General features: G+C 37.3%; 1 protein-coding gene across 3 annotated transcripts in view; it reads left to right on the plus strand.

Moving 5' to 3' along the window:
* Positions 1–24,561, plus strand: part of LOC308199452 (uncharacterized protein) — a 490,488-nt gene that overhangs the window by 131,162 nt on the left and 334,765 nt on the right. For 2 of the 3 annotated variants that reach the window (XR_013954656.1, XR_013954657.1), the window contains exon 3: positions 12,642–12,726. The exons of the other annotated variant lie outside the window; for it this stretch is intronic. The gene's annotated coding sequence lies outside the window, so the exon portion shown is untranslated. The remainder of the gene's footprint in view (positions 1–12,641; positions 12,727–24,561) is intronic. 3 annotated transcript variants of the gene reach the window in all.

Genomic DNA, 24,561 nt, shown 5'->3' on the forward strand with positions numbered 1-24,561 from the left:
TGGATACTCAACTTCTGTCTGCCCTCAATGCTTTACTGTCAGAAGACAGTGTGTGAGATATCACTGTTTTAGTATTAAAGTAATATTGAGAGTTGTATGGAAAGTTGAAATTGCTGTCTAATTTGTGGAGAATTTGATGGTGAATTCTCTTCAGTTTTGTCAAACAGTTCCAGCATAGAACAACTGGTGCTCTTAAATACCAGGAGAATGCACTCTGAAAAGCTGCATCCTGTGGTGTTGCACAAGTAAGTATTTGCTGTACTTTGATGTTGTTACTCCATTTTACAGCTTGTGCTGGTTCTGTGGTTTAACCACAATACAGCTGTAATAATGCTGAGATAACACAATTTAAAGCACTGTGGCTGTTTTGTGAATAGAGGGAGTGAATGTATTTTGTGATGTATTTTAAGTTGTTAAATTGGATTGCTCCAGTCCCGTGTATAAGTTTTAAATATTTCTTTTCATATGTCATTCACTCTCAGCACACAGTGCTGCTCACAGAAATCATACATCTTTTTCTGAAACACTTTGTCTATGCCATCACTTTTTCTTTTTTCCGGTTGAGAGCTGGCCAGTATATTGGAGCAATCATTTCTCATACCGGAATAGCAATGAGAATCTCAGTTCTACTCATTTAGTATTGCTTCTTGCTAAACATATCCCAGGTAGTAATGGTGCCATTTCTTCAGATATCAATATGACAGCAGTAACAAATGTGCCTCAACTATATGGACTGATAAGCCTTGACTACATATAATAAATACTTAGAGTAAACACAAATGGAGAGAGAATACAAAATGTAGAGTGCATGCTGATGTGAGATGGATATGTTGTGAATGCCAATAAAAATTTCATACATTTAATGTTCTTATATTTTCTTTTATTCCAGAATTGTTTTAGACTGTATTTTGTCTTTCTAAATAATAATAATAATAAAAAAACACCTGTATATCATTTCCATCATTGAAAGTAGGTGCCTCACTCTGTAACCAAATATACAAGGTTTTTCTAGCATCCAACAAAACTAAAAGAAACATCATGGCATTATTCTTTAAAAACAAATGGTGTGGTGAAATATTGTAGGATTTTAAAATAATTTTATGTCCCATTGGAGCTCCTTTAGATCAGTATTGTAGCTGAAGATTTCAGAATGTTATTGTAACAAAAGAAGACAAAAAATTTGGTAGGAAATGTCTATGTTTACCCAGAGTATTCTGTGCATGGGCCAGATGCTCACAGGTTGTAGTGCATGCTAGTGTGAAGAATTCAAAGCCTTGTTTTGGTCTGTGCATTTTTTATTACCTGTGTTTGCATTTGAGATTTTCTGTATATCCTTGCAGATCAAATATTCTTTGTACCAATCATCTTATATGCTTCTCATTTATAGCGTGCACTTGACACAGCATTACTGATGCATTTTTGATTCCATCCAGGTGTCTGGCTGTGAAATATGGCATGCATATTCTCTGACTGGGTTGCCTTCCATGCCAAAGTAGTGCTGCAAAATCTCATCCACTGTTAAGCAAAGATGTTTGTGATTACTCAGGAGGAGACAAACAAACAAACAAAAACAAACACACCAAAAAAAATCAAACAATGCAAGTATGTGTTTCTGTCACATCAGTCAATTTTAGTAAAGTGGCAGATGTATTTATTTAATTGTGCAATGACTGTGAGACCTTTACTGGGATGTTCTGTACGGCCTGATTATCTGTGTTCAAGAAGACTTGTTCCAATTGAAATAACTGGGCAGGTGAAGCAGGTAGAAGTTCAGCATATTAAAGGAAAGGGATTTTATGAGAAAAGTTGAACATCTGGCTTATTTAGGGTGGAAGAAGTGTTTGCATGCTAATATGATTGCTTTCTGTAAATAGATTAGTAGTAAGAGGTAGGAAGGAGTAAAGGGTTTTTGTGTCTGTGTGTTTAGCAAGAAGTCTAGTTTGCAGTATAATGGTGAAGAAATTTACTTTCAAGTATTCATACCTAGGTTGGAAATTAGAAAACATTTGAATCTGTTAACATGTTAACATAGCAATATGTTCAATACTCCTCTGAGGAGTGGAGGAAGGATTAAGTTACAAGATTATCTGTCAGTAAGTACTTGTGGTCTCTAATATAGATTTATGAAATATGACATAAGGGGTGGGGTCAATTTATAAAAAATAAAAATAAAATTTTTTAATAGCACACTTGTCTGCGAGAAAGATGATGTCTCTTTCCATTTGTGTATAATGGCTTTTCAGTTCTGCTGATTAGTGGTAAGGGAGAGTGTTGGATTTTTTTTTGTTTGTTTGCTTGTTTTGAGCCATTAAATTTTTTTATTGCATTTTGGTAATGTAGAATGTAAATTATTGACCAGGCCTTGATTTTCTGTCCTACCTAAGTCTTTTAAGTTGTACTAAATCGAATAATCTCTTATACTACAGAATTATAAAGATATTCTTAAATATATTGTTTTTTAATTTCTATCATTCACTTTCTGGAAGTGTTTCCATGTTGTGATCTGTACAAAGAATATAATCAATGTCTTTACCTTGAGAATTTTTGTGGAGGTTACATTCCTGAGTGCATTTCAGAAAACTCTTGACTGTTGTATAAAAGCTGCAAATACAGTGCTGCTCTGGTATTGCAGATTCTTCATCTGACAATGAAGCTGTTTCATAGCCTAAATTATAATGGTGTGAGGGTTTTACAGATTAGCTGAATCCTATTCACTCTAAGACTATTGGAGAATATAAATAACGTCGTTTGAAGTGACTGTTTCCTTGTTTTCTTGAAATGAAAACATTTTCTTCTTTTCTGGGTCAATGGGTATTTTGGCCCACTTGATACCACTTCCTGAAAATACTTTCTCAGAGTGGTTCACTTGCCATTGAGATAGAAGGTTTTGAAGAGCTGCATGAAAGCAAGCACTATTCAAGGATTCTATATTCAATTTTGAAAGTGGCTTCCCAGTAAAGAAAACAGTATATTTAAGTACAGGATGGGGAATTGGAAACTTACGTCTCTTAATTCAATACACATCATACTTGAGATCACCATTTTCCATGGAATTGTGTATGTGTGGACATGTGCCTACATCTATTCCTAGCGAAATGGATGGAAAAGTCAGTTATTTTTCTGGGTATGTAAAGTTTAGTTTTAGCATCCACTGTTATGCTTAATAACCGTTAAAATAAATACAGACCCAACAAAGTACTCATTATGAGATTTTTTCCTTTTGATACACTGTTGAGTATGTTATACCTACACAGATACAAAACATTTTGTTAACATACAAGACTGTGCACACGCTAACACTGATAGTATTTCTGGTGTTTTTGTTGTTGTCGTTTGTTTTTTGTTTTTTTCTTTTTAAGATTGTCAGTCACTTTGTTCTCTCGTGGTATCATATAGATGAGAACATTCTGGAAAGATGAGATTTAAAATCTACGAGGGTTTCGTTGTTGTTGCATTTGGTTTTGCTAAATTTGAAAGACACTTCATTCAGCAAGGTCTGAAGTCTGTTCATACAAGTTTCCAAACAAGCCAGGTCACTCATCCTCATTCTAAAGGCTGAGTGAACTTTAGCTAGTGGGCACTTTATAGGATGGTTTGTTGCATAGTAATGCAATTTTCATGTAGTGACAGCTGCTATTGCATGATCCTCCATGAAAGCAGAATAAATTTACTACTACATGGATGATGAACTGCTATTTACAAGATTTAAGAATTCCCCAAACTGATCCAGGCTAGAGACAGAATAACAAAAACAAACAAATTGTTGTGTGAGGGATGATTCCCATCACCTTCCCAATTCTTTGTTGTATATGCTTATTATGGATCAAAATAAATTCTTTGATGATACTTTCCACTTTAATGTGTAGGATTCATTCTCAATGACTCTAAATAACAGTAAGAATATTAAGAAAGACATCCAAGAGAGACACCACCAAGAGAGACATGGAGCTCCTGGAAAGAGTCCAGCAGAGGGCTATGAAGATGATTAGGGGACTGAAGCATATGTCTTTTGAGGAAAGGCTGAGAGAGCTGGGCCTGTTTAGCCTAGAGAAGAGAAGGCTGGGAGGGGATCTTATCAATGTACATAAAAATCTTAGGTGAGAGTGTCAAGACCATGGGAACAGAGTCTTTTTGTTGGTGCCCAGAAATAGGACGAGAAGTAATAGGCACAAACTGAAACACGGGAAGTTCCATCAAAATATGAGGAAAAAAATCTTTACTGAGCAGGTGACAGAGCACTGGAACAGGTTGCCCAGGAAGGCTGTGGAATCTCCTTCTCTAGAGATATCCCAAACCCTCCTGGATGCTATCCTGTGCAACGTGCTCTAGGTGACTCTGCTTGGCAGGGAGGTTGGACTAGATGATCTCCAGAGGTCCCTTCCAACCTTGGCCATTCTTGATTCTGTAAGATCTTACGCAACTAAGCGCTTCTATAAAAGTGATACCTATGTTTTAAGAGAGGAGTGTTTGCATTTAATATTCTATCTAGAATATGTTGCTTATATCTAGATTTTACAGGAAAGGATTCTGTTAATTGACCAGAGATTTATTTCATATTCCCAGATCAGCTGAGTAACTGATTCTGAGCCTTCTCCAAGGTGAACTTTGTGAAAGTTTTAACCTGCATGCATTTTTGATACATTTGGAAATTGAGTTTAATTTCCAGCATGCCTATAATAATTCCATGTCTTGTTAGATTAATGTCATACTTCATACTTACCTTAAGAAAATGTCTTCAGAAATGTCTTTCTTAGAGCTAAAACTAGAATTGGGTCTTAAAGATTAATCAGATAGTGGGTAACTTGCTTTACATAAGGTGGAAATACAGGCTGGAAATAATATTTTAAGCAGCACAGTTATTCATTGACATGATGTATTTTCATATGTTAATAATCTTTGATTTCAAATTTGGATAATTGCCACTGGGACTACCAGATGAAATCTATTTTTGGTTTCTTAGGAAAATATTATTGAATTTTAAACCAATTAAAAACCTCTTAATCTGTCACCTTCTGTGATTTCCTGCTCTGCCTCACAATTGTGTTAAATCAAACGCGTATCAGTGGCAGAGATCAGGTTACTGTTTTTCCCCAAATACTTCATGCAATAATTTTTCATTGTTTTTTTTTTTTTGGTTTGCTTTCTCCAGCTGCAAATATGGGTATATTACAAAATGATACTCTCTCAAGCTGTTTCGTCGTTCTTGTGGGGAGCAGTAAAGGAAACTGATAATTTTTCAGTTTCTAATCCCATTGACCTTATAAGTATCTGAATAAGTCTTTTTTCATGTGTAAGAAGCTTGCATGAGTACTGTGTTATTGAACTAATTTGTGTTAATGATCATCCCTAAAGTATATTTCTGTCTGATGCTGTCCTCAGTCTGCAGGCTTTGTTTTATTGTGATAAGATTGTGTGACATATTTTCCTGTCCATTACTTAAAGATGGTATCAGTGAGATAAATTTATCTTAACTTCCTTTGCAAACCTAGTGCATGCAGGGGGTGTTCTCCATCAGACCTGGATTTTATCTACTAGTTGAAAAGAATAAAAATTTGTCACTTAAAAGTACTCTTTGCCTTCTGAAAGGGCTGTAGGAAGCCTCTCTGTAGAAATTGTAAAGCTTTTCAAACAGCTTTTTAAGTTTGTGTGTGTGTGTGTGTGTGAGTACTTTGTCCTCCTAGTTCCTTTATGTAAAAAGCAGGCTGCTTAAAACATGGGGAAAAAAAAGCTTTAAAAGTTTTAGTGCAATAGATTTCTTTCCCTAGGAGCATGGAGGACTTTATTATATACCTCCTGTTTTGTTTTTTTATCTTTCACAATACATTCTCTGGTCCTTGGGCTCTGTCAGAGAGAGTGGTGATGTTTCTGAGATGCATCCTGCCAATATTGGGTCAGATGGTTAATAGCGTTAGACTGGGGAAACCATGCTGCCTGTTTCTCACACCTGTTTTACATTTATATGAGCCATTGTTCTGTGTGATTGAAAAAGCCCCAGCTGAAAGATACCATAGTTACAAAGCATTCGAACAGTTTTAAACAAGCATTTGGCTGGTTTTCAGACAGTATCCTGCTGTAATTTCTCTATAATTGTAACTGTCATTTTGCATTGAGATAACTATAGGGGGGGTGAAATCCTCTTTACAGAATATGTATATAATCAGAATATATTTTGAAACGGATACGTATAGATGCTCTCTTCTGAATTCTCTGTAGAAATTCCAACATAATTTGGAAAAAAAATTATATAAAATTAGAATAATGTAATGTATATTCATACAATGTTTCCTAACTGATCTCTGCCAAATTATATTGTTCAATTAGATTTATTCATTCTACTATAAAATTTAAGAATTGATAATCCATCAACCTCACATTAGAAACTGGTAATATATTTTCCTTATTTTATGATTACATATTTCAGATTACACATTACAAATATTCTGCAAGGACAGCTTGACTTCCAGTTATCCACAACTCTGAGCTGATGAAGGAGTTGTAGACTGCTAAAAGACAGGGAATTAAGTTCTCTTGGCAGGGAAAGAGAAATATTTCAGAATATAGAACTTATCACTGATGAAAAAAATGCATACACTATATGTAAAAAACAACCAATCCCCCCACCCCCCAAAAAAAAAAAAAAAAAAAAAACACAGACATGAGCGATTCACAGTGGTAAATACTTTCACTGATTGAGGAATGGACTTCGTTTCTAAAGCTGGGACCTTTCTAAGTCTTTCTCAGTCCATCTTGTTTGTTAACTAGCAATAACAAAATCAGTTATTAGGAATTATTATTATTTTTTATTTTTTTTTAAAGCCAGGTTGTAAGAAAGCAAGCTCTGACTTAGCTTAGCTGTTGCTTTTCTGTGTTTATCTTTTCAAAGATTTTTTTTCTGCCCAGCCAAGATCTCATAACCATTTGTGGACTGCTGTTGCTTAACCTTGTCATGAGGTCTTACCCCACTTATTTTTAGCTGTAAATTATGAAGAATAAGTCTTTCAGAAGTATCAGTTGATGGCATATATATCTTCCACTTGGAGTACCTGTCTTAAGTATCTATGGCCATACTTGTTGGGGAAGGAAGAGGGCCCTCCTTTAAAGGATAGTTCAGAGCACTTCTGTTTGAAACATTCTTTTGAGAAGGCCTTGTTTCTAACTATGGTAGAAGTAATTAGGATTACAAATCTCCTAATCTGGTAGCATCAGTGCCCTCTGATAGTTTGCAGAAATCATTTCAAAAGCAGAGAAAATTTAAAGAAAAAGTAATTTATCAAGCAAAAATTAGCCTTGCAGTCTAAATGACAGGAACAACTCAGTCATCATGCCATTGAATTTGTGTGTGACTGAATTTAGTTTTTTTTTTTTTCTCAATTCATCATTTCATCATGTTGCTTGGAATATATGTGCTTTAATATACACAGTAGGAATCACTTCAGCATATGATGTATATATTAAATATGCTAGAGAAGAGAATGATTGGATGTGAATAGTTTCAGGTGTTGTGGGGAGTGAAGCTGAAAGTAAGGGGAGATCATGGGTATAGCAGACTATAAGAATGAGAACTTCAGCCGGACAATCCTCTATTTCTGTAAGAATTTTTAAAGGGTGAAAAAGTCAATGAAAGACTAAGCATGGAAAGACAATCATGTCTGTACCCCCTTCCATTTTTTAAAAATATTTTCTGCAAGCACATGTTCATGCTGAACTGAGAATTTGGATCAGCCCTTTTATGCAGTCACCACCATACAGGTGGAGATTGTTGCCCCTTAGCTGAGATGTGATGAGTTTCATAAATGTTATTAGTCTGCTGCTAATGCCAGGCAGCTTTGACTTCGAAGTAATACCTTCTAAAGGGAAGAAACCTTGCTTGCTCAATGGTAACATGAATGCTCCAATAGCTGTTGCAATAATTCTGAAGGAAGAGAAGGAAATGGCTGTTGAAATGTAAATATGATACTGTTATAATGACTAAACTCCTAAGGGTAATCAGATGAGAGAAAAGCGAAGATACAGAGAACAATACTTGGAGGAAAAAGTTCATCCCAGCTTGTCTTTTTATTGTTAAATGTCTAGTGGGTACTGCTGGCACCGAAGCTACAGTTTTCAAGTACAAATCCATTGGCTCAAAAAACTGAAAACAGAAAAAATGACCATCCTGACAAACTTGCATCCAAAATGCTTCATGTCAGGAATGATACAGCAGCTTTATGTTCACTTTGTATGTATGTTCAGGAACTTTTGGTCCATGGAGTTTAAGATCAATATCATGCTGGTCACAGTGTACTCCTAAGGGAACAGTTGAAGAACACGTACCTTCTTTTTAATTAATGGGATCAGGGTTTTGTTGATATAATTAACTACTGCAAAGTAGTCAGAGACTAAAATATTCACTGAAAATATGTTTTGTATTATGTAATAATATCAGTGTGGTTACATAATACAACTGAAAAACATAAATATTAAAGAAATTAGTCTTAGTTCCACGCGGACTTTCACAAAGAAGCATTGGAGGAGCTTCAAATAAGTTCTACAGATTTGTAAAATCAGTCTTTACATATTTTAAGCTTTATTTGATCCTTTACTGCATGATCTCCTTTTGTCATCTTCCCTTGCTTCCTTGGAAGGTGTTAGAAATTCAGAACAGATGGGTTAATTGGAGGCAGCCCAAAGGTGGAAGCTTATTCGTGTCCCTGCCCATGGCAGGGGGCTGGAAAATCTTTGAGGTCCTTTCCAACCCAAGACATTCTATGATTCTGTATGGCTTAACTTGGTATTTTATTGAAAGGAATCAGACTATATTCTCAGGCCCTTGGAAGTCAGGTTTTTCTAACTCTCTTAACTTATCAAATATGGTTTGGAGAACAAATACTGTGAAGAGTGGCAGAATCCTGATAATAATCCTGATACTCTTTAATATTTTATCAAGCACATTTGTTTGTTTGTTTTTATCAAACAATTTATTTTAGAGTTCATTATAGAAGTATGGGGGAAAAAAAAACACCTTTCTGGAGTACAGTAACGAATTGGATATCATGTTGCACTGAGAGAATCTTTTCCTAAAGTACTTCAAAAAAATGTAAAAATGCTATTTCAGTACTTCCTTTGGGACAGGAAACTGGGGACAAGTGTTGTTCCTCAGGGATCCGTTTCAGGATCAATATGTTAGAGAACCACTACGTGTCTTTACCTGAAGTATCCATCTTCTTAATAAAGGCCTTTGTGAGAAGTAATCTGGATTACTGTTAACTATTCTGGTCAATCATGTCTAAGAAAGATTAATTGGAAATAGAGTAGCTGCAGACTATATGGGGGAAAGGACAGGGAATAAGGGAGCTTGGCTTATTTAGTCCTGAAAGGCAAAGGTTAAGAAGGGATGTGATTACTTTATGTAAATATATTAGGGAGGGAAAAGAACTAAGTTGAAGAACAGTGCTGGCAGAAGAAGAAACAGCTCTGAATTCCCAAAGTGTAATTAGAGGAGCAATCAGGTCATAAAATAGGTTTTAAATGGGAATAACTGGGAAAAATTCACTTCTCTCAAAGCGGAACTTCTTCAGTTCATGAAAATGTTATCTATTGCTTTCAAAATCACATTACTAGTCCTATTTCTTCTATGCACTGGAATGAAATAGTATCTGTTCATTTGGCAAATCAATTTCAAGATAGCATCAGGGGGTTGTTTGCTTGTCTTGATTCTGCAGATTGAGTCTTCTAAGTATTTACTTTAAAATGTTGTATTGATACCTCAAGTTAGCTTCCTTGTTTGATACTGGTGTTTCTTCTGCTAATGTATTTTTTAAAATTCCAAGCTTGTTTCTCATAATTTTCTGCATGTCCTCAAATGTCAGGTAGGAGATTTTCTCTGACAGATCTAGCTAATTACCTCTGATATCAAAAGCAAAATTGCTAAATGAGCCTCTGCAAGTTTTTGGCACAGGTTATCCTCAATGGGATAAAAGATTGCATGTTAGCTTTCAATAAGGATAAAAAAAAATGTGGCTTGCTACCTCTGCAACATAGGTTAGATAAAGAACTGCTGTTTTGTAGTGACAGAGTATCGGTTTCAACAAACCATAATAAGTTAAAAATGATTCATTGTTATTTGAACACTGACTATTTGGATGACTTAACCTGAGTGGAGAAAACAATGGGATTAATATTCCTTCCATGCAGGTCTTCTAGATGTTGTGCTTTTAAGTCTGGTCTGACTGAACGTTCTTAATATGATAAGCAGTTTCTTTGTTTTATTCCATATGCAGATAATATGAGATTGGGAAGGACTACAGTCACTCAGTAGGCTAGAATTCCCAAATATATTCGATGACTTGAGGGAGTTATGTGATGTAAATATGATGTTTGCTATACTTGCAAACGGTCAGCTGCATGACCATGAGTTGGAAAATGATATTTGAAACAAAACCTAGTAAGAACATTTTCTTTAATAAGTTTCTGAAAGAGGAAGGAAATATTTTTTTTCTTCATATTCAGGGTGCATTGGAAAAGTAGCAACTGCTTTCAGATTGCTGTAAGGAGTATTTCAGTGTAGAAGCTGGGTCAGGACACTTTAACAGTAGACTGTTTTGTGGTGGAACACCTGTCCTAGGAAGAGGTTATTTAAAGTAGGCTATGCAAACATCTGCCAGGAATTATTTTAAGCATAATTTATGTTGTCCTATACAGAGAGATAGACTTCCCCAGCTCAGCCCTAATTTTCTTCCTATTATTTATTTTATATGTTCCTTTACAAAAGGTAAGGTATATAAGTCACTGCAAGTTATTATGAGGGTCTGGAGGATGTCATTAGCATGAATTTTCCTTACCCAGGGCTTGTCTTCGTCTCTGTGTGCTTTGAAAGGAGAACAATTCCGTAATCCTTAAATTTTGGAGAGGTGGAGTAATGCATGGATGAGTGGAAAAGGAAGGAATGAAGCTATAGTAAATATAAGAATATTGTGTGCATATCGCAGGAATCCCACTGCAGCCACCTTCAGGTGCTTCTAGCTGCTAAGTATTTTAAATTGATACATGTCAACTATTGAGAAGAGATGGGTCTGCTGAAATCCTTTTTGACCTTAAGAAACAGTGGTGGGGACAAGGCTGTTTGGGTGATCCTATGATTATCTCTTGTCAAAGTTTCAGATATTCAATTCTAATAAATTGTTATGGTCTGCACATGTGAACCTCAATGTAAGCATAAGATCATTGCTGCCGTGCATAATGCCAAACCAGAGCCCTTTTTATCATCTTATCACCAATACAGTGACATATGAATGGACATACTAAGTTTGTCATGCTGTTTCTAGGCAGATTATATGTCAGATTTAAATTGATCGTGTGTCCTGTAGTTACCTAAACCGTTCTGAAAAAAAAATCAAACCGAGGTTTGTATGAAAGTTTTTTTCCTTATGTTTTCAATGTGGTAAGAGATGAATTTATACTGATAAATGTTTTTGAATCGAACCATGTTGGATTTTCAACTACTGGAAATTAATGAAGTTTCATTAATTTCAGAAAGGGCTAGGAATATTTACACCAGTTGAAGGCACGTGATAATATGAGCATTTATATGACAGATTCTGGGTGTTTAGTTTGGACTACAGAAAAACTGTCAGCTTTATACGAAAGATATTCATAAAGAGTTTCCATATTATAAATGATCATCCGGTATGAAAAAACAGTAATTACTCTATACAAATTTTCTATTATTTTCCAGTCATTTAGAGCTATAAATTAGCAAATAAGTAAACAATAGACTATGAATGAATAAGTGTAGATACTGAGATGTCCTGGAACAGATGGCCTTTTTGAAAACAAAGAAACAACCCCTCTACCATAAGCGTAGGCTTATGGCTCTTGCAATTGTGTCAATTCTGAGATAGGCTATCCAGTGTTTCTGTTGATGTTAAGGAACTGTGTTGTCACTTAACTTTTTTCTTTTTCTTTCTTTTACCTTCTGTGTGGAAGGAAAGTAAGAGAAGCGTAATGTTTAAGGCAATTAAGTAAACCACGTACAGCTAGTATGGAAACCGTTCAGAAATTGGTTACAAAATGAGAGAGAACTTGCTCAGAAAATAGAAGGTAAATTTCTCTCTGTATCAGAGAGGAGCTGAATGAAGACACGTCACAGATATAGGGCAAAACAGTGTGTTCAAGTTAGAAGAAAAGATTGGTTGAAAGAAATCTGTTTGAGTCCAAATCTGGAAAACTATTTTTACCATTTATCTTTCAGAGTATTTCTCCTCTGTGCTCTTCCCCTTGTACCATACTAGTCTGGCATCCCAGAATGTTCTTGAAATGCCTTCCCTCACTACCTAAAATGATAGCTTTTATTTCAGGACTTGGCTTATTATTATTTGATCCTATAACCCCTTAAGACCAGCATTAGCAGTTGGTGTCAGGAAATCCCAGTTCCCAGTGCCAAGGGGTTAATTGCTTTTTACCGTTTGATCTTTTTTATATCCACTTTATATGCTACCTGACCCTTTTGCCATCTCTAGGAAGTACACATACTTTCCTGTGCTGGCCAACTTCCTGAATCTCCCCATAGCTTTCCCTGTGGGTGTCTTGCCAATTTTACATTACGTACTTTTCAGCCAAAAAATCTCAGTTGACCTAATTTTTTTTTTCTCCTTCTTACACAGATCTATGAATTTGGACTTCTAATGCATTAAACTCCCAAGGTACAAAGTTAGTTTGGAACTGATGCATTTAAAGTGTGTGTCAAAGGTGAGAAGGAAGCTCTGAAAACTTTTTGATTTTTTGATACATATTTTTTTATATTCTCTTGAAAACTTCAGTAATATTCAGGTTTGATGAAAATGTATTCCTTAGTTGGAAATTTACTTGTTAGGAGGAAGTAGGAGGCAAAAAGAAGCATGCAAGAACCTGGCACATTCATGTTAGATTTATTTAGTTTAGAAAATAGATTTAAAAAAAAGTGTGAAGTTTTAGATTTTGAGGATCATGATGTGTTTAAAAGCTTAGCAGTATTGTACTAGTTCTTTGAAATATATTCAGTAAGACTGTGCAGGCCTTTCAAAATGAAACCTGAAGCAGAATTTACATGGTCTTGAATTTTTATGTGAAAAAAAAAGGGAGTGAGGGCAGAGATAATTTGAAAATCCATATGTTATCCACATGAAAATTCACATTTATGAACTTCACAGACCCTTATACAGGTGAAATTTACCTGTTGTGAGTTCATTTATCTTCTCAGCTACAGTTTTCTTCCTCTTCAGGGAAAGGAACTAATCCCCTTAGAGGAGGCAGCTGTTTTCATCCTGGCACTTGCTTTTAGGAGGCCACCAGGATATAGCCTCTTTTCAGTGATGCTATTGCCTGTCCTCTCTTCAGTTCTGACCTTTCTTACAGCTCTTGTTTAGTGGTCAGAGTAGATGGATTCTCATTCAGGTGCTGCACAGTTGATACAGCATGTATCTTTCTGTATCCTGCAGAAGGATACAGCACATACCCTTCTAACTCTGGGGCTGAATGGTGCCTTAAAGAACACATGGCCGTTATGAGGAGTTGGGACTTTTGTTAAGCTTACATGCTGCCTACAGCACTCGGTCTTTAAAAGGTTGTAGACTCTTCAGTAGGGTCCTTTCCATTTTTGGCTGCTTCAAAGTATGAGACTACAGGAAGAAGGGGGATCTTAGTTTATGTGGGATGTTCCTGCTTTGCAGATCATTGTTTTTTCCTATCTCTTGGGATTTGGGATCAGTAAGGTGACAACTCATTCCTCCTTAACTAAGATGATAGTTAGACTGCTGGAAGTTAAATAATAGTCTGTTATTGTTGCTGTTACTTTTGTTTTACTAAGGAAGAGAAGAAATCATGAAACAAAATCAGGGATTGTTGTTAGCAGGTACTCTGTGGAGATGGAAGATATGTTTGGTATTTTCTGTGGATTCTAATAGTGTCTGGAAGTAAAGTCCTCCACAGTGAAATCAAAACCAACAACAACAAAAAACAAATGGAAACAAACAAAAAATGACACCCCCCCCCCCACACACACACGCATAGCCATTTCTGACAGTCAACAGGAAATAGTACCCAATCTATTTATAAATAAAATATATAATTTTGACAGTATAATCCCCAGCTCACAAATGTTTTCTTCTTGGCTTTCTTAACAATGGGTCAAGAATCAGGCTTCTAGTACCTTTCTCATTCATTATCCAAACATTTATCTCACTACACAAAAATATCTAGCTTAATTTCCCTTAGGTACCCATAAGCTTTTCTGTTAGAGAAGTGCGATTTTTCTACCTTTGGATCCTTTCTGGATGTCAGTGTATTTTCTCCTCAAAATGCAACTGAGTTGTACAGTTGGTAGGGAAAAATATGGAAAAAAAAACGGAATGTTTCTTTTCAACTTCTTGATGCAATATTTTGTATCTTTCATGTTGATGTAGCTGAAGAGAATTATTATTTTTTTTTTACAAGGGGCAAATTTAGCACTTCATTTCCTAGAAATTATAATAAACTACTCTTAAATATGGCAACAGAAGCTATACTTGAGAGCTTTTTTTTTTGCACTACCAAAGCCAAAACATAGAACAATGTTATTTGTTTATCAGACGCGTCTTGCTGAGTCCCCGAGTTGTTTTACCAGTGATGCTGAACCCTTTCAGAAAGTTGAAAGTAGGAAGAGATTCATGAAGTAGTCAGGAAGGCTTTATGTGAGTTCAGAAAGTTGTCAGGTGGATACCCATCCCACAGGGTTTCTGGCTGCTAGCTAAACCAGAGCAGCAAATAGTAAAGTTATGGTAAAGTATCCTCTAAATAAATGGCAACACATCTTAGCCTCTGGATTACCTGTCTTTCTCTTCTCTTTAGCATTCATGTGAGGAAACACTATGAAAAACAATGGTGTGTTGAGGGAAAAGGGTAGGTGACATGCAGTACTCTTTCACTGCATGTTTAATCTGCTCTTCTGACTATTTCCTTGGACCTTGATAAAAGCATTCTATTTATTTATTTATTTGCCGCAGTAGCAGATTGCAAGTCACAAGATCAAGGTACTTACCAAAATCTCAGTGTTTCTGAGTGCTTGAAAACCAAGAGCAAACCCTAGAGGACTTTCTTAGACTTTTCTATTGTGTGCCACATTTACACTGTCAAGCTATTACCTGAAGTGTCTTGTAGCTATTCCACATTCAGACTTGACTGTGACCTTTTATTGTTTTCATTCCCATGACCACTTTGCCCCTCTTGTTCAATTTGAAGGACATCATATCTCTCTGGCACCAAATGGTTCCAGTACTCAGGAGCTTGAGTAAATGTTACAAAGTGAGAGCAGCTAATTAAAAATCTGTAGTGTTGACATCTGTTTAATATATGCAATATTTCCAGAACTTGATAGCAGACTACCTTACAGTAGCAAGGGTCTAAGTCAGACTGTTTAAATAAAGTAATAATGAAGTATAGTGATATGGTTGTAAACTTGGAGTTGTTCCAAATAGAGTCATAAAGTGTGCTAATTGGTTCTGAGAATTGGAATGCAGTAAAAGTCAAATTTTACAACAGTGACTATTATACAGCGGAATTAACTTGGCTACTCTGGAGGTTTTAAATATACCTAGCTATTAAGAGGCAAAGTCACAAGATTATAGGGATTTTACTTGAACAACTGGGAGATTGACATATCCATTTTCATAGTTGAAGATTAAGATAATAAGAACAACTTAATTAACATATTAAGTTAAATGGGGGGTATGTACAATGCTATTTGTTTGAGCAAATTAGTCGTACCTACAGGCTTGATTAGGTAACATTTTGGAATATTACGAGAAATTAATGTAATGATTTGAGTCACTTGTTAATAGATAAAAATGTATTTAATTAGTTGTACTACCATTATTTAATCAAACTTACAGAGCGCCTTAATTTCATTAAATTCTACGTAAGTTAATAAGTATAACGTTACTGCTTTGATAATGCTGAAACATCTATAACTGTTAAGACTATGGAACACAGGCAATATCATTTTGCACCGAAGTAGTAATCTAAATGAAATGCATAAGAAATGAGACATCTCTTTAATATATTTCTATAAACTATAAACTAACACAAACTGTTAAAGAATTTCTACCTTGATGACTATTCTTACTTGAGGCATTCCATTTTCTGTGACAGCAACTTCACAATTCATTCAAGTCTTTTTCCACTGATTATTATATTTTTTTTAATTTTATATTGCTGGGGAGTGATGAGGCTTTTTCTTTTCCCTTTTTCCCTTTTTCCCTTTTTCCCTTTTTCCCTTTTTCCCCTCTTCCCCTCTTCCCCTCTTCCCCTCTTCCCCTCTTCCCCTCTTCCCCTCTTCCCCTCTTCCCCTCTTCCCCTCTTCCCCTCTTCCCCTCTTCCCCTCTTCCCCTCTTCCCCTCTTTCCCTTTCTTCCTTTCTTCCTTTTCTTTTTTTTCTTTTTTCTTTTTTCTCTCCCTCCCTCCCTCCCTCCCTCTCCCTCCCTCTCCCTCCCTCTCCCTCCCTCTCCCTCCCTCTCCCTCCCTCTCCCTCCCTCTCTTTTTCCCTTTCCCTTTTTCCCTTTCCCTTTTTCCCTTTCCCTTTTTCCCTTTCCCTAAAAAAATAATAATCCCACAGCATCTGTGTGATCCTTTTGGTATCTATAAAACAATAACAATTGGAATCTGAAAAAGAACAGAAGAGTCAATAAGTCATGGTTATGCAAAACCACCATAGTAGTCTTACCATCTTAAATCACTGCCTGCCCTATCCTATATCTTTTCTGTTAATGAGAATTGCTGACTTGAAAGGAAAACAAAATACCATTCACTGTGCAGTTGTACCTTACAGTGGTAGACAGGAAGCGTTTGGTTGCTCTCCTGTTCTGTGTCTGTTCTAATAATCTGAGCTAATTCTTTAATGTGGATTTTAGTATTTGTAGTTATAATTCAAGCCAACTATGTTCTGTCCAATCTGTCCTGGTGCATAATTCTGTGGTATGCAATGAAAAAAACAAAACAAATAATAAAAAAAACACACACCAAAACTACTGCACTTTAACAGGATCTGTTATCTGTAGAGGTGTCTGTTGCTAGTAACCTGTTTCTGAGTGTAGAGGGCCTGTAAAGTGTTGAGAAGATACATGTTGGAGAAGGAAGGCAAATAATATACACAAGCAAGAGTGTCTTTTATTGTAATACTTTGAATTCATAATATATGAAGTAAAATAATTTAGAAGAATGCAATTTAAAAGATGAAATACAAAAGTTAAAAAGTAAAAGATAAAAATACCATTAAGAAGGAATTCCCTTCTTAAGTTGTACTAACGCAAATGAAAAGATAACTGTAATAGACAGTGCCATTAATAATGCAATTGGAAACAGGTGCAGCACTTGCGGTATTTAAACTGCACAAAGATGGTGTTAGTTTAGTATCAATCAACAGCTGTGGAATAATTGCCCTTTTAAAATGCAGTTATAAAATCGTTGGCAACAGCAACATTAAATCTGCAACAGTGTTGCTAATTTGATACCTGGATCACCAAAAAATACTCAGAAAAGTAGGTCTTTCATTGATAACTGCATCTGTGGGTAGCTTTTTTGCAAGCATGTTATCACAGAAATGATCAATTGATCAAATAAGTTGATCCCACCCGAAATTCTCTGTATTTGTGCTTGGGATTGCCCCAGCCCAGAGACAGGACCTTGCACTTAGCCTTGTTGAACTTCGTGAGGTTTGCGTGGGCCCAAATTTCAAGCCTGTCAAGGTCCTTATGGATGGCTTTCCTTCCCTCCAGTGTATCAACCGGGGGGGGGGCTTAGCCTTTCTAACCTGATCCCTGGAAGCTCAGACAATTTCTCTGTATTCCTTCCAGGCTACCTGTCCTTGCTTCCACCCTCTGTAGGCTTCCTTTTTGTGTTTGAGTTTGTCCAGGGGCTCCTTGTTCATCCATTCAGGCCTCCTTGCATTTTTCCCTGGTTTCCTCTCTGTTGGGATGCATCTCTCTTGAGCTTGGAGGAGGTGATCCTTGAGTACTAACCAGCTTTCTTGGGCTCCTCTTTCTTCCATGGCTTTATCCCATTGTACTCTACGAAGCAGATACCTGAAGAGGCCAAAGTCTGCTCTCCTGAAGTCCAGGAAAGTGAGCTTGCTGGTGCACCCTCCTCACTGCACTAAGGATCTTGAATTCCACCATTTCATGGTCACTGTTGCCAAGGCTGCCCTTGAATTTCACATTCCCCACCAGGTCCTCTTTGTCGGTGAGAACAATGTTAACAGATGCAAAACTCTTACTAACACTGTCCTACAAAGTACTGCCAGAAGATGCAATATAAAGCTGGCCAACATCGTTTGTCTCTGTGTTTGAAAGAGTAAGATACAAGTTTAGTGAGTTTTTTATTGAAAAGTCTGGAAAGAATTAATAAGGAAACTATAAGCTTTAGATTGTGACTTATTATAGACTGTGTATGTAAAAAGGCTTCTGGAACAATTCTGCAGGATGTCAGAAGTAAAGCCCTTTGTCAATACCTCATGTGTTTTTCAGGAATGTAATAACTAGAAGATAAACACAGCTTAGGAAAACGGGGTGCCAGTGACCTTTTTACAGAAAATATTCACAGTAACCAACTGTCCCTTTGTCCTCTCATTAGGAACTGAAACCTATGCTCTCATTTGTCTGGCATTAAAATGGAAGAGGAGAACATTGTCTAATTCCAAATGCATGTGGTTATCACTGGTTTGTTAGTAAGTAATACAAGTATGAGAATAAAGTTATCAGAAGAACCATACAGTAGTTTTCTGAGAAACAGAAGAGTGAAGTTGTCAATCAGTTATCTAATCTGCCAATCTTTATCAAGGGTATGGTGGCTTTGGTAGGATATAGGTTGACTTACTGTTAGGAGTGTGTAGACCAATGTGGTTGTTGGGTGTTCTGCAGTATGATAGGCCAGAAAGTAGTGTTTCATTTCCAACTTGAAACTTAAAACTCTCTGCATAAGCTTTTAAATGAGTGTGAATTAGAAGGATATGATTACAGGAGGCGATGCTTGATTTTAGGTTAAATTCTGCTAGGCCTTGCACTATCCCAGTCATCAAAGAAGAAAACTTAGTGCTGAGATCATCTTTCATTTTACTTCAGAAATAACCTCTGTAGAATAGAGATTAATAGATTTCAAGCCAGGGTTCCTGGGGATTACTGTGTTGTTCTGACTGCCATTCTTCTGGGAAAACTGAGAAACCAGGTACTGCCATATTTCTATCTCAGTGATAAGAAGTATTGATTCTTTTAATACTTTCACTTTCTGATTTCATACAAAATCATAGATGAAATTTGGATTCATCTTCCTACCTATCATAATAAAATATATGACCAGATACTGGTCATATAAAGTAACCAAGAAAAAAAACTAGATACCTTTGCAAACTGAGTCTTTGATCCTGAATGTAACTTATTTTAATTTGCTTGGAAAGCTGTTCAGGGACTCTTCCCTGTAACTTCATTTGTTTCTTAGTAAGAGTACTCTGCGTGGCCTAAATACCCATTTTTGTTGACTCTCTAATAAGCAACTTTTTGTGTTTGACTGGGAGGTTTACCATATCTGCATTAGATACAAATCATTTTTGTAATGATGAGAATTATTCTTTTGGAAAAACATCTGGAGAAAGTTGTTTTTAGCAGAGTTTACAGGAATTCTCAGTTTCCTTTCACCTTGCTGTCTGCAGAGCAAAATGGTAGTGATTGATGAAATTCATTTCTTATATCCATTCTTCTTCATAGAGTTCCACAATACTTTATTCTCATATTTGAACAAACAGAACAGCTTTGAATAGGGTATATATATGCAGACAATATTGGAGTATATTATTTGTCAATATATGTTTTTCTGATTTCAGGGATACCGATATACTTGTTATGATTTATGTTTAATTTACATTATATGGGGATCTTTCTGAAATGTATGTATGCAATCGATACTATTTTTGCTTTAAAATGTAGATAAGGTCCTTTACCTCTTTTAAAAATAGACTTCATCTGTCTCATGAACCTATCAACCCATCCCAACCTATCATTTTTACACCTCATCTTAATAGACGTGGTAGTTTAGTGACACTTACTGATTTCTTTCCTTTTTTTTTTCTTCTTTTAAAAGAACCTTTTGTTAGTGTACTTAGTGTATGTAATTTAACGTATCAATATGACTACAGGAATCACGAGGGACTACATAATATTTTAAATGTTATCAAATTCTGTGACCATTTAAAATAAACAGCCATTGTACATTATTCCCAGTTTTTCATTGTTCATAAAATATGTTAATATATTTTGATGTGAAAGTGCAAGCATTCATGAACCTAATCTCTGCAGATATATTCACAGATTCACCTAGTTTCTCTATTTGAATCATCAGGTGAATGTAGCTGTGGGAGAAAAAATGGTCAGGTAGTATTTGGGTAAATATCATTGAAGACCAGGTGCGCAAGGAATTAAATCTGAATTTCACATCTGAATGTTCAGTTAATTTGAAGCTGAACTTACAGGAACTTAGGTCCAAAGTGTAAGGACATTACTAATAAAAATGGTAAAATTTTTCACTGCCAAGGTATTAGTGTACAAAAAGAGTAGGACTTGTTCCTGGTTTTTGAGGGAATGCAATTTGAACAGAAATTTGATTTTTGATTACTACATCGATGAAAATATATGCAAGTTATGAAACTGGCTGGTTATCATAGAGGATTTTCAAGCTTTTAACCAAATAAGCCCTCTTTGACCAGTCGTATTTCAGCAGCTTTATTTCAGCTAATTCTCCTGCAAAATAAGTTCTGTGGTTTTGAAAAAAAAGCTGGGGAGAAAAGCCTCTCTGTATTAAAGAGAGGACATAAAGAAATGACACTTTTTCTTCTTTCTGATCTCTTTTATCTTCTATTTGCCACTTTTGTTTTCTTTTTTCCTCTCAGGATACAGATAAAGTGCAGAATGGCAATGAGGCAAAATTCAGCATAAATTAAGGTAGTCATTTGCAGATAACTGCTTTGCTCTCTAATCGGCCAAAGAGTGTTTATTTTCAGTATATGAAATTGATTAAATTCCATTCACTTTAGATTCTGTTTGAGCCAATATCTGTTCTTTTTTTTTTTTTTTTTAACAACATCTTGGTGTTATGTTTTCTTTCATCACTAGAGAGAGAATAAAAATTCTTTCATTTCTAGTTTTCTCACTTCTCTTAAAGATATTTAGCGGAAGCTTAAAGATTCAGGGCAGCAAATAAAACTGGAATGATCATGCATAGGCCTTGCATTTGCCTTCAATCCATATTTCTGAAAATAAGATTTCAGTTCAGTTTATGAAGAGGTATGAGTTGTAGAGCTCAGCTCTTATCTGTTATGTAAGGAATTCGAGACATTTTGGAAAAGATTAGTTTTAGTGCAAAATAGCTTTAGTCAAGATAACTCCAAAAACATTCTTTATGATGATGAGATTCTTTGTTTAAATAATATCTTATGGTGTGCAATGAAAGCCAAGTGTTTTCCAAAATACACATTGCACCTGTCCGGCAGAGCCTCCAATGTGGTATGACTCTCTATTCTTGGCGAAGTCAGGAAGGGGACCAGTAAAACCGCTGTCTTGGACTTCCAGAGGGCTGACTTTGAGCTGTTCAGGACACTGGTTGGCAGAGTCCCTTGGGAGGTGGTTCTGAAGGGCAGAGGAGTCCAGGAAGGTTGGGCACTCTTCAAGAAGGAAATCTTAATGGCTCAGGAGCGGTCTGTCCCCACATGCCCAAAGACGAGCCGACGCGGAACTAGACCGGCCTGGCTGAACAGAGAGTTGTGGCTCAAGCTTAGGAGAAAAAAGAGGGTCTATAATCTTTGGAAAAGAGGGTGGGCCACTCAGGAGGACTGTAAGGATGTTGCGAGGCTGTGCAGGGACAAAATTAGAAAGGCCAAAGCTCATCTGGAGCTCAATCTGGCTACTGCCGTTAAAAATAACAAAAAACGTTTTTACAAATACATCAACACAAAAAGGAGGACTAAGGAGAATCTCCATCCTTTACTGGATGTGGGGGGAAACTTAGTTACAAAAGGTGAGGAAAAGGCTGAGGTGCTTAATGCCTTCTTTGTCTCAGTCTTTAGCAGCAAAACCAGTTGTTCTCTGGATACCCAGTACCCTGAGCTGGTGGAAGGGGATGGGGAGCAGGATGTGGCCCTCGCTATCCATGAGGAAATGGTTGGCGACCTGCTACGACACTTGGATGTACGCAAGTCGATGGGGCCGGATGGGATCCACCCGAGGGTACTGAGCGAACTGGCGGAGGAGCTGGCCAAGCCGCTTTCCATCATTTATCAGCAGTCCTGGCTATCAGGGGAGGTCCCAGTTGACTGGCGGCTAGCAAGAGTGATGCCCATCTACAAGAAGGGCCGGAGGGTAGACCCGGGGAACTATAGGCCTGTTAGTTTGACCTCGGTGCCAGGGAAGCTCATGGAGCAGATTATCTTGAGTGTCATCACATGACACTTGCAGGGCAACCAGGCGATCAGGCCCAGTCAGCATGGGTTTATGAAAGGCAGGTCCTGCTTGACGAACCTGATCTCCTTCTATGACAAAGTGACACGCTTAGTGGATGATGGAAAGGCTGTGGATGTGGTCTACCTTGACATCAGTAAGGCTTTGGACACCATTTCCCACAACATTCTCCTCAAGAAACTGGCTGCTCGTGGCTTGGACTGGCGTACGCTTCATTGGGTTGAAAACTGGCTGGATGGCCGGGCCCAAAGAGTTGTGGTGAATGGAGCCAAATCCAGTTGGAGGCCGGTTACTGGTGGAGTCCCCCAGGGCTCACTACTGGGGCCAGTCCTCTTTAATATCTTTATTGATGATCTGGATGAGGGTATCGAGTGCACCCTCAGTAAGTTTGCAGATGACACCAAGTTAGGTGCGTGTGTCGATCTGCTCGAGGGAAGGAAGGCTCTGCAGGAGGATCTGGATAGGCTGGACCGATGGGCTGAGGTCAACTGCATGAAGTTCAACAAGGCCAAGTGCTGGGTCCTGCACCTGGGGCACAACAACCCCAAGCAGCGCTACAGGCTGGGAGATGAGTGGTTGGAAAGCTGCCTGGCAGAGAAGGACCTGGGAGTACTGGTTGATAGGCAGCTGAATATGAGCCAGCAGTGTGCTCGGGTGGCCAAGAAGGCCAACAGCATCCTGGCTTGCATAAGAAGCAGTGTGGCCAGCAGGTCTAAGGAGGTGATTGTCCCCCTGTACTCGTCTCTGGTGAGGCCGCACCTTGAGTACTGTGTTCAGTTTTGGGCCCCTCGCTACAAGAAGGACATGGAGGTGCTCGAGCGAGTCCAGAGAAGGGCAACGAAGCTGGTGAGGGGTCTGGAGAACAAGTCTTACGAGGAGCGGCTGAGGGAGCTGGGATTGTTCAGCCTGGAGAAGAGGAGGCTCAGGGGTGACCTTAACTCTCTCTACAGTTACCTTAAAGGAGGCTGTAGCGAGGTGGGGGTTGGTCTATTCTCCCACATGCCTGGTGACAGGACGAGGGGGAATGGGCTAAAGTTGCGCCGGGGGGGGGTTAGGTTGGATACTAGGAAGAACCTCTTTACTGAAAGGGTTGTTAGGCATTGGAATGGGCTGCCCAGGGAAGTGGTTGAGTCACCATCCCTGGAGGTCTTTAAGAGACGTTTAGATGTTGAACTTAGTGATATGGTTTAGTGGAGGACTTGTTAGTGTTAGGTCAGAGGTTGGACTCGGTGATCTTGGAGGTCTCTTCCAGCCTAGACAATTCTGTGATTCTGTGACAGTGGATCAGTCACTTCCCTTCACCTTTTGCATCAATTTCTCTTTGCAAAATAATATTTTTGGAGAATCTTACAATGGAAAATAGCAAGAGTAGCAATAGCAACTCTTTTTTTTTTTAACCTATTCTCCTAGCAAAAACCTTAACAGGATTCATACAGAAGGGCACTAAAGTCCTATCAGTAGCCATGTGTGCTGCAATAAATAAGACAATCCACACAAACAGTTTCATCAGTCCAATAATACCCTGAAGAAACTCATGATTCGTATGTGCCATGAAACTTTTTTTTTCTTTTTTTTCTCATTCATTTCTAAGGCCCTAGGAATCTTGCATTGCTGTACGAAGAATACCCTGATTAGTATTGTTCTCTGCCAGCCTGGTGGTCTTTGTGTCCCCTGATATTTCCTTTAATTTATTTTTTTTTTAATATATATACAAAATGAAAATTTGAGATAATTTTCCTCCCTCATCCAGCAGGTCTTTTCTATGTATTTCTACAGTGCCAAGCATAGCAGATCTGTCTCAGTTAAGATCCGTGTGTGTGTCACTGTCATCTCTAAGTTTTAAGTTAGCCTCTAAATGACTCACTTTCTAGTAAAGCCCCTGTCCTCTAGTGGAGTTAAAAATAGGGATAATATTTTTATATATTTGCATAATATTTTTCCTGTTCAGGACACGTTTTCATGCAAGTACTGTGAGAAGGCATACACTTGTAAATTTCAGCCTAAATACTCAATTACATTCAAGTAAAAACAAAAAGAAAACAAAAAAAAACTGATTACTTTTCATGAATCAATTCTAA

This window comes from Anser brachyrhynchus (assembly GCF_964034855.1).
Source record: "Anser brachyrhynchus genome assembly, chromosome: 8".
NCBI classification, from domain to species: Eukaryota; Metazoa; Chordata; class Aves; order Anseriformes; family Anatidae; genus Anser; species Anser brachyrhynchus.